Source organism: Bufo bufo, chromosome 11, assembly GCF_905171765.1.
Source record: "Bufo bufo chromosome 11, aBufBuf1.1, whole genome shotgun sequence".
NCBI classification, from domain to species: Eukaryota; Metazoa; Chordata; class Amphibia; order Anura; family Bufonidae; genus Bufo; species Bufo bufo.
In genome coordinates this window covers 93,720,692-93,733,663 of record NC_053399.1, presented here as the reverse complement: position 1 = coordinate 93,733,663, position 12,972 = coordinate 93,720,692, and the positions used below count along the sequence as shown (strand labels likewise).

The following is a 12,972-nucleotide window of genomic DNA, read 5'->3' as shown; positions in this document are numbered from 1 at the left end:
AAGGGAAGAAGGAATAGACGGATAAGATACTGACTTAATGCCAGTCTTAGTGCGACGAGAGATATTGAACATAACACCCTCCGGTGTAAAATAACGTGCGTCAACGTCCAGAGCCCGGACGTCCGAGACGCGTTTGCACGAAATTAAGCAAAGAAGGGTCACTAACTTGGCCGAGAGCTGCCGAAGAGACAACATAGAGTTGGGAGGCCAGCCTTCCAGAAATCTGAGAACTGCCGCGACGTCCCAGGTAGAAGAGAAACGAGGCCTTGGAGGGCGTGCCAAACGAGAGCCCCGTAACAATCTGCACACTAACGGATGCTGGCCGGCGGGACAACCGTCAAAACCGAAATGTCTGGAGGAGATAGCTGAACGGTACACGTTTAGAGTACGGTAAGCCTTTCCTGATTCAAAGAGCGATGTGAGGAATTGAAGGATGGCTGTTACAGGGGCCTGTAAGGGATCCAAGTCCCGTGAACCGCACCAACGAGTCCAGACGTCCCATGCAGCTCGATATGCCCGTCTAGTGCCTGGAGCCCATGCAGATTCCAATAGCTGTCTAGTTGCTGCCGAAAAATCCGAGGAGTCCCAGGGACCCCCGAAAACTCGGCATGCGAGAAGATGAAGCGATCCGTCTAGAAGTAGAGGGTGTAGGCGACCATAAGGGTCGAGCAGAAGATGTGGGAAAAACGGCAAAAGCCGGGGTTCCTCCGTCAGAAGGCTCAGTAATTGGGGAAACCATGACTGTGTTCTCCAGCAGGGAACTATCAGTACCATCTTCGCCTGTTGGTGACGAACCTGAGCGAGCACTCGAGGGATGAGTGCGAAAGGAGGGAAGGCATGATGAAGGGAGCCGTCCCAGTGCTGGAGGAAAGCGTTCACCGCCTCTGCTTCCGGGTCCGGGCGCGAACTGAAGTATCTGGGGAGTTGTGCGTTCAGACGCGACGCGAATAGATCGATGGATAACGGACCCCACAGCGATAGAATATCGCGGAAGACCATTGAATCCAACTTCCAGTCGCTGGAATCCGAAATGCAACGAGAACTCCAGTCGGCCAACGTGTTGTGGAGGCCTGGGAGGTATTCCGGTACAACAGAAATTCCCCCGGATAGACAAAAATCCCAAAAGTCTTTGGCTAGAGAAGATAGAACCTTGGATCGCGTCCCTCCCAAACACTTCACGTAACGGACAGCAGAAATATTGTCCATGCGCAGGCGAATACACGCTCGAACCGAACCGTGAGCGAAGCTGCGGATCGCAAAAGATCCTGCTAAGAGCTCGAGAGCATTTATGTGAAGACGTGATTCCTCCGGGGACCACGGTCCTCCGGTGGAGACTCCTTGACAGTGGGCTCCCCACCCTAATAGGCTGGCATCCGATTCGATGACCAGGTCTGGATGCGGGCCGAAAATGGCTCGGCCGTTCCACACAGACAAATTGTGGATCCACCACATCAGTTCGTGCCTGGTCTCCGTATCTAAGACAAGAGTGTCGGAGTATGAGGCTCCAGCCCTCAGGTGAGCAATCTTGAGCCTCTGTAGGGCTCGATAATGGAGGGGAGCTGGAAATATCGCCTGGATGGACGAAGTGAGAAGTCCGATAAGGCGAGCAAGGTGACGGAGAGATACCTGCGGGAGAGAGAGAGAATGACGAATCTCCTTGCGGATAGCTTTGACTTTGGTTAAGGGTAGGCTGAGTGTCTGATCTAAAGAATTGATGGCAAAACCTAGGAATTCTATGGTAGTGGCTGGTATGAGGCATGACTTCTCGAGGTTGAGGATAAACCCCAACCCCTGGAGAAGGGATTTGGCCATCTCCAAGTGACCAAGCAAAAGGGGCGGATCCTGAGCCATGATCAGGATGTCGTCTAAATAGATGATTAGACAAACTCCCCTCGCTCTGAGCCAGGCCACTACCGGTTTCATGAGTTTTGTAAAACACCATGGTGCGGAAGAGAGGCCAAACGAGAGGCAGGTAAACCGCCAGGTGTGGCCCCTCCAAAAAAACTGGAGAAGATTTCGGGACGAAGGAGTCACTGGGACCGTGAGATATGCTTCCTTCAGATCCAATTTGACGAACCAGTCCCCTGGTAGGAGCATATCTCTTAACAGATGGATGCCTTCCATCTTGAAATTTCTGTAACGAACGAAGACATTCAAATGTTTGAGGTTTATAACCGGGCGGAACTGGCCACCTTTTTTCTGTACCAAGAAGATACTGCTCAGTACCCCCGTGTGAGGATCGGGAGACAACTCTATCACCTCTTTCAGTAGGAGGGATGCAAGCTCCGTATTCAAGAGCGTTTGTGCTTGGTTTGAGGAAAAAACCCTTGGTATGAGAGGAAGGTCCCTTGGGTTGGACACCAGTTCTATGGTGAAACCCTGAACTGTGGAGAGGACCCATTGGTCTGAGGTGATCCTTGACCACGCATGGAAAAAGAGACGGAGTCTTCCCCCAACCCGCTGAGAAGTTGGATACGACACACATAGAGATGACTTACCATATGGGCGTCTTGATCCAGGAGCGCCCCGGAACCCTCTGTAGCGTGAAGAACCTCCGCGTGATGGGAAGAAGGTTGGTTGGTGTCTGGGGTCCTGCAGTGACTGGCGATAATTAAAGGAGCCTCGGCCCGTGCCTCTGGGCTGAAAAGGGGAGCGGCCGGACAGTCGGCCCCTGAGACTGCCGGCCCTGGAGGAAAAACGTGACTGGAAGACGCGGCGCATGGAGCTTTGTGCCTTATCAAGGGCTGTAAAGGCACCAACATACTTCCCCAGCTCTTTAATGAAAGGATCTCCGAAAAGGAGGCCCTGCGCTTCCTTGCCAGATTCAGAAAGGGATAGATTAGCTAATTTGGGCTCTATCTTCATTAAGATGGCCTTCCTCCTCTCGATGGCAATTGATGTGTTAACATTGCCCACCATACAGATAGCCCTTTGGGCCCAACCCCTGAGATCCTCAGGGTCAACCTGTGTGCCTGCCACTTTAGCGGCTTCAGCTAAATCAAAGATTTTTGCTAGTGGGCAGGTCAAGTCAAGAAGTTTATCTTGGCAAGCCTTTAATGCTGAGTCTAGGCCCTTGCGTGGGTTGAAACCTGATTTTGCCAGGAACTGGACCACTTTAGGGTCCACACTTGGGGTTTCACATATCCTATTGGGGATAAGGGCACGAGGACATTCAGCCCGCAGCTTGCTGCGAGCCTCCTTGGAGAGGGGTGTACGGATCCTCGCTTCTAAATATTGAGCCACGTGGGTGGCGGGGAGCCATTCTGAGGACCTCGGGTGATGTAACTGGTCAGGGTTGAAAAGAGGGTCACCCATGGGATCTATGATTGCATCTTTTACGTCTTCCTGTGGCTCTAACCTGGCACCCGTTAACTGAGACCGGTCTTCAATAGCAGGGTCCACTGCTGTATCAATCAAATCATCATCTCCTGAATGGTTGGACCAATTATCAATAGCCTCCTCAACAGACTCTGCGTCTGAATCAGATATCGGATCCGGTAGTGACCGGGCGGTTTTCCATAATCTTGCCCATTCTGCCGGGCGCGGGTTAGCTCTTTTACGCGACTTATTCGCGCAGTCATCGGATGGATCCAAGCCATCATTCATACGTGTTCTGGAGGCAGGAGGGGGCATATCAGAGGAAGAATGAGCCCTAAGGGCCTGGGAGATCGATTGTGTCAGGGTAGCTGACATAGATCCCATTGCAGAAACAATAGCCTCTGAAATGGACTGCTGTAGGATCGCAGCATGAACTACAGGAAGCAGGGGTTTCATTAACCCTGTGAGGAGAGGTGGGACTTATATGACCTGTGTGTCTCACCTGGACAGAACCGGCAGGAGAAACAGGAACCAGGAACCTTGGACATGGTAAATAAATATCTGGAGGAGTAAGTCACCCCAACAGATAAGAGAAAACACGTCGCTGAGAAGACAAACTAAGCAGCGGTAGTATCGTTTGTAAAATGGCACTGTAAAAGACGGAGAGAGAGAGGTGGCGTGACTAGAAAGGAGCCTCCTTCTCCCCGCTGTCACAGCCAATAAGCTTGTAGTCAGAGGAGGGTGACGACAGAGAATCCCGCAAGGTAACGCAAGATCTCGGCGCCAGGGATAAGAATCGAAGATGACGCCCGAGAATCCCGTACCCAGCGAGACTACAGGAGCGCAAAGCCCTGGAAAACGAAGCGGGAGGAAGGTAAGGAAGGAGGATAGAGGGGGGGGGGGGGGGGGGGGAATGGCCGAAGTGCGTCAGAAACAAGAGACCCCAGAGGGGAATAAATGTTAAGAGGGCAGCGTTGAAGAGGGAACAGGGATGCGCAAGCAAGCGCAAGTGGAAACAAAGAGGGCAAACTGAATTAACGGAAAATGGGAAGAAATATAAGGAAAAAATGAAATATGAAAAGCGCCACAGAAGGGGAGCTGTGGAAAACGAATATCAGGAAGAATAAGGAAGAAGTAAAGATATATATATGGGTATCGATAAAGCACACCTAAAAGTTATATAACATAAGTATATATATCAAGGTACAGTAAAAAATCAAAGCTACTTATCCGTGTTGGAGCAGCAAAGAAAGAGGAGGTGTCCGACCAGTGATGCTCCTTATATAGGGGCTAGGGGGTGGAGTTGTTACCATGGTTACACTTATGTTTTTTTCAGTTGTCTTTGCTGCTATATTTCAGTAAAGAAAGAGTTAAGCAAATATGAGCCTCTGTGTCTTGATATAAAATCACTAGTGCTGCATCTACTATTAATGGGGGAGAATGCTGAGACTCTTCAAAATCATGAAAGAGCATAGCCTCGGGAGCTAGTCTCATATCATATTTCCAGATTTCCCCAATCCAATTTCTGACCTGATCCCAAAATGTCTGCACCTACGGGCATAGCCATATACAGTGTGTCAAGTCTGCCCTATCTAAAGCACATTTCGGGCAGGCAGTAAGGAAAGCCGTATTCTCTGATTTCCTGGGAAAGGTGAAAGCATAGATGGCCACGTTTTTTTTTCTTCACATGAGAGCCAAGAGCAATCAGTTCGCCCCTAATCACGGCCTTGTGCGTCTCCCATATGATGGGGATAGATGGAGGAGAGGAACCAGACGTATTAATCTAAAAAAATTCGAACAATAAGGCTGACAGCTTAGAGATATTGTCAGGATCCTGAATAAGAGTGTCATTTAGTCGCCATGTCCAATCTTTCTTTGGGAGGCCGGTTAGTGAGAGGGTTAGGAAGACTGGGGCATGGTCTGAGAGTACGATACTCCCTATTTTAGCATTGGAGACTAATGGGGCGTGGGCACCTGAGAGGAAAAGATAGTCAATCCTGTGATAAGAATCCTTTGCATGAGAATAAAACGTGTAATCCCTTCCTGAGGGGTTCAATGTACGCCACACATCTAATACATCCAATTTTTTCAGAGAAACCTTAAGGCGCCTCAAAAGCTTGTGCGTAATAGACGACTTGCTTGACGAGGAATCCAAAGAGGGCTCCAAGGCCACATTAAAATCCCCGCCTAGTATAAGCAATCCCTCTTTAAAGTCTGAACGAGCCACGGGATCTGGCCCCTATTGGGGGCGTATATATTCGCCAGTGTAACAGAGGTATCAGCAATAAGGCCTTTTACAAATAAAAAGCGCCCCACGGAATCTGCGGAGGTCGCCTTCTATTTAAATGGAAGATTTTTGTGCACTGCAATGCTGACCCCTCTGCCAGTTGATGAATGGGTGCTATGATACCATTGGGTGAACTTCTTGGATGGTAATTTCGGAATCTTTCCTGTTTTAAAATGCATTTCTTGAAAGTAAGCTATAGAAGTTTTATCTTTTTGCAAAAGTGACAATACCTGAGATCTTTTACATGGCTCGTTCAGACCCCGGACATTCAGTGATGATACAACAAAGGAAGTCATGATAACCTATCGCAAAATGAAGAAAAGAGCATAACCCATTGGAAGTATTCAATCTTAGGACATATGACAAATCCTAACTGAGCAGGGAAGGAGGACAAAAAGGAAAGGATAAACGGACATACAGGGTAGGAGGACAATTGGATGAGAAAATAATAGAGAAACACATGAATGTTAGATGGCAACAAACATTCTAGAGCATTTTGGAGAAGTCCCATGGAACACCTGACGCATAAGGGATCCTTTCGCATCACGACGTCAAGCCGGGATCCATCAGGGAGGGGGGCTTCCATAGGACAGCTGAGAGCCGCTGAGAGGCTTTCAGAGGGGGGGTCGACCATCACATGGTGAAGAACAGGTGTCTCCCCAAATCTTGACCAACTGGGGTGGGATAACTGTGCGAGTACAAAGGACCTTTCCAGGACAACCCCACGGAGACTGGTAAGTTCTATTGGCTACCAGTATAACAACAGCGTCCTTTTCATTTAACAAGATCCCCAAAAACTTCAAGGGGTTAAAAACTCAGAACGTAGATACCTCCATTCTCTATGTAAGCTGAAATTGGAGAGGCAGGCATATAGCCCGGTAACTTGAGGCACAGAAACAACTGCTGTGCATAATAAGGGAGATAGTCCCTGATAAGACAACAAAAATGATGAAAAAGCAGCATCAGGTGATACGCCGATCTCTTTTGGCTCTTTCTGTTTTCCCAGGGGACACATCCATCCAGGCATCCACTTTTGGTGGAGTAGGTAAGGGGTCACCCTGATCCGCGGGCATCCGGGAAGGGACTTCTATGGGAGCCAGGCCAAGCGGGCCCAAGATGGTTTTCAAGTCCGCCGGCTTGCGAACCGTGAGTTGCCTGCCATTTTTCAATATGGCCAGGCCGAAGGGGTACAACCACCGAAATGGAGTGGCGGATGCTTTCAAAGCGTCCAGTAATGGACGGAGAATAGGCTGCTTCACCAGCGTAGTAGGAGCCAGGTCCTGAAAGAACAGGAGGGGGGAATCTTCGTACCTCAGATTATCGGCCTCTATGCTGTGTCTCAGGAGATCAGCTGTATCCACAAAGCTGAGAAGACCGCAGATCACGTCACACGGCGGTTCTGTGGGTTTCGGCTTCGGACGCAATGCGCGATGGATGCGCTCCACTACTATTGTGGCTGCTCTATCCGGGCCTAGTAGCTGTGTGAAGATTTCAGCCGCCACCTTGCGGAGGGCCTCTGCTGCGATGGATTCAGGTAGGCCTCTAATCCGCAGGTTCCGGCGCCGACTCCTGTTCTCTTGATCCTCTATACGGAGGAGGACCTCATTCATCAGATCCCGGTGCGCTTGCAGGGCCTGGCAGGCTTTCCCTTCATGTTGAAGGATGGCATCCTGGGTATTTTCAAGCGCCATTACTCTGTGGCCTAGGCCGCGAAGGTCATCCTTGATATCCTCAAGATCTTTTTTCAGAGGGGCCAAAGTGGCATCCAGGAGCTCTTTGAGGACCTCTTTAGACAAATTTGAGCGCCTCCGAGGGAGTCTGCACTGCCAGTCTCTGATGGATCCTTTGCGTCTGAGGGCTGTGGCGCACGCGGCGCCATCTTGGAAACTTCGCTGAGGCGCAACTTCGCTTGCTTCTTAAGATACTGCTCCATGTCTGGTTGCTTTGAACGGGTAGGTGTCGGCTCCAGAAGATCCTTGTTCCGATCCTTACCAATTTTCCCCATTGGTGAGCGAATTAGTAGCTTCTAAAGGGGTTAAATCACCAGTGTGAGTGAGGAGCTCAGGAAGCTGCTGCCATTCAGCTTCACAGTCAGGCTCCGCCCCCCATAGTAGTTATATTCTTGTACATAGGAGCAGTATTATAGTAGTTATATTCTTGTACATAGAAGGCAGTATTATAGTAGTTATATCCTTGTACATAGGAGCAGTATTATAGTAGTTATATTCTTGTACATAGGAGCAGTATTATAGTAGTTATATTCTTGTACATAGGAGGCAGTATTATAGTAGTTATATTCTTGTACATAGGAGCAGTATTGTAGTAGTTATATTCTTGTACATAGGAGCAGTATTATAGTAGTTATATTCTTGTACATAGGAGGCAGTATTATAGTAGTTATATTCTTGTACATAGGAGCAGTATTATAGTAGTTATATTCTTGTACATAGAAGGCAGTATTATAGTAGTTATATCCTTGTACATAGGCAGTATTATAGTAGTTATATTCTTGTACATAGGAGCAGTATTATAGTAGTTATATTCTTGTACATAGGAGGCAGTATTATAGTAGTTATATTCTTGTACATAGGAGCAGTATTATAGTAGTTATATTCTTGTACATAGGAGCAGTATTATAGTAGTTATATTCTTGTACATAGGAGCAGTATTATAGTAGTTATATTCTTGTACATAGGAGCAGTATTATAGTAGTTATATTCTTGTACATAGGAGCAGTATTATAGTAGTTATATTCTTGTACATAGGAGCAGTATTATAGTAGTTATATTCTTGTACATAGGAGGCAGTATTATAGTAGTTATATTCTTGTACATAAGAGGCAGTATTATAGTAGTTATATTCTTGTACATAGGAGCAGTATTATAGTAGTTATATTCTTGTACATAGGAGGCAGTATTATAGTAGTTATATTCCTGTACATAGGAGGCAGTATTATAGTAGTTATATTCCTGTACATAGGAGCAGTATTATAGTAGTTATATTCTTGTACATAGGAGCAGTATTATAGTAGTTATATTCTTGTACATAGCAGCAGTATTATAGTAGTTATATTCTTGTACATAGCAGCAGTATTATAGTAGTTATATTCTTGTACATAGGAGGCAGTATTATAGTAGTTATATTCTTGTACATAGGAGCAGTATTATAGTACTTATATTATTTTGCATAGGAGCAGTATTATAGTAGTTATATTCTTGTACATAGCAGCAGTATTATAGTAGTTATATTCTTGTACATAGGGGCAGTATTATAGTAGTTATATTCTTGTACATAGGAGCAGTATTATAGTAGTTATATTATTTTGCATAGGAGCAGTATTATAGTAGTTATATTCTTGTACATAGGAGCAGTATTATAGTAGTTATATTCTTGTACATAGGAGCAGTATTATAGTAGTTATATTCTTGTACATAGGAGCAGTATTATAGTAGTTATATTCCTGTACATAGGAGCAGTATTATAGTAGTTATATTCTTGTACATAGGAGGCAGTATTATAGTAGTTATATCCTTGTACATAGGAGGCAGTATTATAGTAGTTATATCCTTGTACATAGGAGGCAGTATTATAGTAGTTATATCCTTGTACATAGGAGGCAGTATTATAGTAGTTATATCCTTGTACATAGGAGGCATTGTTATGGAAGTTATATTTTTATACTTAGGGTAGTATTATATCACATATATTATTTTATGTGGGGACAGTATAATGATAGACAACATCATTTGGTTTCATAATTAGACTTTGCCAGACATAGTTTATGTATTTTTACATGCATAGCTAAATGTATCATAGGTGGTTGACAACTGATTGCTGCACCCCTGACTTTCCAAGCTGAGTGGAATTTTTAATAATGTTTTCAGAAGTCATTGAATGGGGAACTGGGGATTTTATTGATTTTCGGTTGCATTTTTTCTTAAGATTGTAGGTAGGTTGAAGTTGCCTTCTTAGCCGCACTGCCCAGGCCTGTAAACCGACGTCATCCATAATTTCTGCTGTAACAAACTCTGCATTTTTTTTTAGTCTAAGGAATCAGCAAGGAAGCTATTGATTCACCAAAATGCTAATTTCTGCCCCCTCCCAGTGTCTCCCCTTCACTCTCCCACATTACCCCCCTGCACCCATTATTCTCTCTGGTGTCCCTCCTGTTCCCTCCCAGTCTTGCTTTCCAGGGGCTGACGAAGGTGGAAAAAGGCAAGTGCAGATGCATTGATTAATGATGGTCTGAGCCTGGAGGATTTTCCAGCAGGGAGCTGAGCAGTGAGAGGCGGTGGCACTGTGTCTCCTGTAACTCTAGATCCTGGCTCAGCTGCAGTTCACCTCCGCATTGCCCCAACTGCAACATCCTCTCAAGTCTGCACCATAGAAACTTGTATCTGCTCCTCCAGTTTGCTCAGCCCCCGGAGCCCCACAAGTAAGTGACCTCTGTGCTTCCATCTTTTATGTACAATTAGCAAAGCTGTTTGTCAGATGTAGCAGAGCTGAGTTTGTCATTTCCTTCAAATCATAGTTTTAGCACAATGTGTAATTTGTAGCGTTACACGGGGCTGCAGGCAAACCTACTGCATTGCCTGAAGTCAGAGAGCTTACACACGGCAAGCATATTCAGCTCTGCTACATCTATATATATATGTGCTAACATGGCAGAACAGTGCAGTATGTATATATAGGGGACAAGTCTTGGGGACTGTACTTATCAAGTTGTAGTAAGCGGGGAGGTTGTAATGTGAGGAAGGTCAAGGTGATTTAAATGAAAGGTGAGTACAAAGTTATGATAGATAGATAGATAGATAGATATGGGATAGATAGATATGGGATAGATAGATAGATAGATAGATAGATAGATATTAGATATATAGATAGATATGAGATAGATAGATATGAGAGATAGATAGATAGATATGAAATACATAGAAGATAGATAGATAGATAGATAATAGATAGATAGATAGATATGAGATAGATATGAGATAGATAGATAGATAGATATGAGATAGATAGATAGATAGATAGATATGAGATAGATAGATAGATAGATAGATATGAGAGATAGATAGATAGATATGAGAGATAGATAGATAGATATGAGATAGATAGATAGATAGATAGATAGATAGATAGATAGATAGATAGATATGAGATAGATAGATAGATAGATATGAGATAGATAGATAGATAGATATGAGATAGATAGATAGATAGATATGAGATAGATATGAGATAGATATGAGATAGATAGATAGATATGAGATAGATATGAGATAGATAGATATGAGATAGATAGATATGAGATAGATAGATAGATAGATAGATATGAGATAGATAGATAGATAGATAGATAGATATGAGATAGATATGAGATATATCTATCTGTTATACACTTGTCTTCCTCTGGTACAAGCTGCAGACCAAGAATTAGAGATTGGCATATAAAGACCAGCAGGGACATCACCATCGCTTTCAGAAAAGAAGTTAGTAAACGTCTTTACATTTCCTAATAAGAACCCCATACCCTCAAAGACGAGACAGAGGGGATATGATAGAAACTGCTAAATACATAAAGGGAATCAACAAGGTAAAAGAGGAGAGAATATTAAAAAAGAAGAAAAACTGCTACAAGAGGACATAGTGTTAAATTAGAGGGGCAAAGGTTTAACAGTAATATCAGGAAGTATTACTTTACTGAGAGAGTAGTGGATGCATGGAATAGCCTTCCTGCAGAAGTGGTAGCTGCAAATACAGTGAAGGGGTTTAAGCATGCATGGGATAGGCATAAGGCCATCCTTCATATAAGATAGGGCCGGGGGCTATCCATAGTATTCAGTATATTGGGCAGACTAGATGGGCCAAATGGTTCTCATCTGCCGACACATTCTATGTTTCTATATAGTAAGGCCCCCACTCCGGACCCCCTTCTGTTAGCCATACTGGAGTCACCCCATCATATAATAGATCTAATCTCTAAGTCAATAAAATCAGGTCTCCACTTCAGGCTGTAGCCGACCACGAATGTTATTTATTACCTCCTCCACGCTGTTAACCACTGGACCACCAGGGTGATTATTATAATTATGATCCCGAACTCCACAAGGAATAATATTAATAGTAAAAACTCCAACACCACAAATAATGACCCTCACCACCACAGGGAATTGTAGTATTTCACCTCTTGACCACCAGGGACACTGCCAAGTCAAAGAACCTCCAGGACTGGCTACGAGATAACCATTTGAAGAATCACAGAGGATCAGGGAAGAACAAGGTCCACAAACAGGGATGGGATGAGGCATAAGGGGCACAGGCGGAAAAAGCTGAAAAATGAGCCCCCTTCCCACACCCATTCAGAAAGGAATGCGGCATAGGGTGAGTTCACATACTGTATGCGTTGGAGGCTCCACTTCGGGATCCCTCAGAATTTCCGTCAAAAAGACGAGACAAAAAAGTCCTGCATACAGGACTTCTATGTCCAGCAAAAAGCCGGACTCCGAACAGAAACTGAACGGATTCCATTGAAGTGAATGAAGCCTGTTAAGCTCCGGTCTGTTAGGTGTTGGATCGGGCACTTCTGTTACTTTCATTGCCCTGCTTCTCTAATGGAGCAGAACATTGGAAATTTTTAGTATTGATGTGAGCCTGGCCACAGGAGATCACTACAGCAGTGCCCACATACTACAGCTTTACTATACAGTGCACAAACATAGCACCACAGGCTACATATTATAAAGCCCAATGGTAGTACCTATGGTCCACTTCGATATAGGAGAGACCTCACATTTGTGCTATATGTTAGGGCCCAGAAATGCTTCATAGTGTGGTGTCCTTATAGTGATTTAGGAATGTCCACATAATAGTGCCATATAACAACACAGCGATAATGCCACATACTGTAATTCTGACCCTACAGTACAATACCAACAGCTGAGCCCAGTATATATCACCTTGTCCCTATGCCACCAATGGCAGTAGTCCCCTCCCAATAAATTCACCTTGGTGTCCCAACAGACAGATCTCATGGTACTATATAGCAGTGACCAAATGATGATACAATAGAGCGTAATAGGAGAGGATTTATAGCAGTGCCCTGACAGTGGTGCCATCAGGAGGGAATTTACAATGGGACTATATAGTAGTGTCCTCACAGGGGTTATACAGAGAGAACTGCTATATAGTAGTGCCACAGGACATACTAGAAGTAATTTCACAAAAGTGCTACATAGTACGGTCCATATAGTGCTGCCACAGGTCATATTAGAGGCGATTTATATAAGTACTAGATTGTTGGGCTCAAACGGTGTAGTCACAGAGGGGGTAGGACTGTGATTATAGTAGTGCCTCTTGCCTAATGA

General features: G+C 44.9%; 1 protein-coding gene across 2 annotated transcripts in view; it reads left to right on the top strand.

Annotated features, from left to right (window-relative positions):
- Positions 1 to 9,811: 9,811 nt before the first annotated feature.
- Positions 9,812 to 12,972, top strand: part of BCAN (brevican) — a 38,688-nt gene continuing 35,527 nt past the window's right edge. For both annotated transcript variants that reach the window (XM_040412404.1, XM_040412403.1), the window contains exon 1: positions 9,812 to 10,040. The gene's annotated coding sequence lies outside the window, so the exon portion shown is untranslated. The remainder of the gene's footprint in view (positions 10,041 to 12,972) is intronic.